We start from the raw sequence: 3,187 nt of genomic DNA on the forward strand, positions 1-3,187 counted from the left end.
CTAGAACTGCTGACCAAGCTCCCTGGCCAGATGGAGCCACCAGCTTTGCTCTGTTCCTGACTGAGATCTCTGCTCAGGTACCACCACCAGCAGAAATGTGGTCCACCAAGATCTGCAGGCTGATTGCTATAAGCCCCTCCCTGCTTCTATTTTTTTTATTTTTAATAAAATTTTTATTTTGGAATACTTTTAGATTCACAGAAAAGTTGCAAAGATAATAACACAGGCAATTCTGCATATTCCTAACACAGTTTCCCCAAACATCTAACATTATCATAATACATTTGCTAAAACTAAGAAGCCAACATTGGTGCATTGCTACTAACTAAACTTAATATTTCATTTGGATTTCACTAGTTTTTCTGTTAATGTCAACATGAGTAATTTTAAATAGTCAAACAGCAGAAGAAGGGTATTTAATGTTACCATGGTAACTTGTGAACAATCAAAATTACATTCTTGAGAATACTTTTGTTATCAGTATATCACCTTTATAAAGATTTTTTTTCACTAAATGATGCATGTGAAATACAAGTGACAATGACGATACAGTGACCAGATAGCTCAAGAATTACCAGGCATTCAATTCAATAACATAGTATTTCTGAAATGTAAATAAAAGTCACATTAAGACAAAACATTAATCGGTAAAAATAAAAATTGCCCTGTTCCCTAGCTATATAGATATGACTGTAACACTAGAATGCATTATTTCAAGACTTACTTGCTAATATTCAAATGTGAAAAATATCCAGATTACAAACTAGTTCTTAATTATAATTGCTTTTCCATCTTATAATGCATTTTTCACATCATAAGATGGTCTTGTTTGATTTCCAGACACTAATCTCAGAAACTGACAATCCCACAGAGGCAAGCTTAGGGGGAACAGAATCTCCCATGAAAGAGAATGGCATTGGTTTTGTTGTGCCTGATGAAAAAGAGGAATGGGTAGTCTGCATTCAATTCAATGGAGAGGAGTCTAATTTGAAAACTCATCTCACTCCCAGTGTCAGCTGCGGCCTCTGTACCTTGTTCACTTAGTTCTACAAAAGACTTATTGAAAACACTAGACATAAATAGGTTTCTCCCCATTGACATTCCTCAGAAGTCAGGCTGTGCTCTAGTTTAAAGGCATCGCTTAAGCCCCTGCTGCTCAGGGCTGACTTGAGATCATAAGTCTCTTCCATCATGAACTTGTGAAGATACAATTACACATCGTATAACCACATCATGTATGATCTAGCCCACTTATTCAACTTCTCATAGGTGACAGCTTTTTCCAGCTGATCCAGCCCACTGATATCTGTGGGCAACAGTCATGACTCTCATAGTAGAGTTGAAGGCCAATGGTTCGTGTGGCCTTTCTGTGTGAAAAACAAAAGTTTTTATCATCACATCATTTGTACTGGTTTGCTTGTATTCTCGTTTATTCTGAAAAGCTTTTCTGTAGTGTCTTGGAGTAAGAATTGATGTTCCCAGCTTCCTTTAAAGGAAAGCACATTCACTTGAACCATTCTGGTTGCAGAATCCACACCATTATCAGGTAGGAGATTCAGGATTTTTCTCTGTCTGGCTTTCAACCCAAGAGTTGGTCTCTTTTCTGATTTGGTCAGAGGCTTCCAAAAAGTTAACATACTGTGGCTCTATACCAAAGTATGTTTTCATGTCTTCTAAATATTTTTTGAGAAATGGATACGTTTTCTCTCCATATATTCTGTTGGCTGTTTTAAGTACATAAGCATCACTGGGATTGTCGATTCCTGAGATTAGTGTTTGGAAATAAGAGTGTATTTCCTCAACCTTCCCCAAGTTGCAGTCCACTTTCCTTTTCCTCTCGCTTTCAAGATAAGATTCGATGTCGTGATCTCTGTTCAGTTGAAGCACCTGGGCTGTTTGGGCTGCAGAGGTACCTCTGATGCCCAAGCACACCACAGTCAAGCAGGTAGAGATGCCACAAGGAGAAAAGAAAATATTTTAAATATTTTTACCCTCAGCAGATTCAGCTAGCTTTTCGCTAAATTTCAAGGCAAATTGGTTGATTGATTTTGTAAAAGAATCCATTGGGGAAACAATACCTTGTTTTCTTGCACTGAAGCAGAATTAGCAGTTTGTTCCTAAAGAAATTGTGGCTCCCCACCCCACTTCTTTACCTCTGTCTGTTTCTGGTGGTCCAGCCCCATCAATTCCCCCAGGGATCCCAATAAGGCAAGACATAAGTGGGCTTCTCAGGAAAAGTGCAGGAGAAACTAGATGTCTATCTTTAGCTCACTTGTACTTCCCAAGAAACCATAGGCTCAAGGGGCGCTTCTGGGTGTGGAGCTGTGCCATCCTGAAAGAGGGACAATGCAGTCAAAATGAAAACACTGATTACCCTTCTAACATAATCCTTCTTGGTCTCTGAAGTCCATGGGGATGCTTCAGTCTCACACTTGGTGTCTGAGATTTTCATAAAGGTGTCTTGTCTACAGATAATTGCTAGTTGATCTTTCTGTGAGGGAGATGAAAGTTAGGGACCACCTATTCTACTACTTTGATGATGTCCTATGTTTGGTTAATTTAGGGAGAATGTCAGCACATTGATGAAAATGCCAACAACCATTCATGTCTGTAGACAAATCATACAACTATATTGCTTTGATTTGTTGGGCATTGAGATGACCTTATATAAGAAATATCTCCCCATCAACTGTGAAATTCTATATAAGGGCAATAACTAATTTACAGCATTTTATTACAGAGAAAGATAACATACAGCTAACATATACAGATGAAAAAATTGGTTTATTACACTCATTCCACATATCCAAACACCATCCATTTTCCATGGGGTAAAATTCAAGGAAAGGAAATATGAAAGGACATTGAAAGGTTAGGCTTTGTTCCCAGAAACACTGGATGCTGCAGCAAGGTCAGCAGTCCAGTACTAGATTCCTGGAGTGACAACCTTTCTGACTATGCAGATTGACCCTGCTCACATTTCAGAAATATTAAACTATTAAAATATGTTCATCACCTTCTCTCAAAATGGCTCTGGGGGACAGGGAGTGCTTAAAGGCCACGACTGATTTTTTTTTTATCCTAGTCTTAGCAATTCTAGTTTTTAAGAAGTTATTTCATAAGAAAGAAGCATTATATGTCCCTCTCCTGTATCCAGAAAAAAAGGTGGAGCATGTACTTAGGTTAA

General features: G+C 38.2%; 1 pseudogene; it reads right to left on the reverse strand.

Moving 5' to 3' along the window:
• Window positions 1-879: 879 nt before the first annotated feature.
• On the reverse strand, window positions 880-2,182 carry LOC120594987 (serpin B10-like; annotated as a pseudogene).
• Between the last annotated feature and the right edge of the window lie 1,005 nt (window positions 2,183-3,187).

The sequence above is a fragment of the Pteropus medius genome, unplaced genomic scaffold, assembly GCF_902729225.1.
Source record: "Pteropus medius unplaced genomic scaffold, Ma_sr-lr_union100, whole genome shotgun sequence".
NCBI classification, from domain to species: domain Eukaryota; kingdom Metazoa; phylum Chordata; class Mammalia; order Chiroptera; family Pteropodidae; genus Pteropus; species Pteropus medius.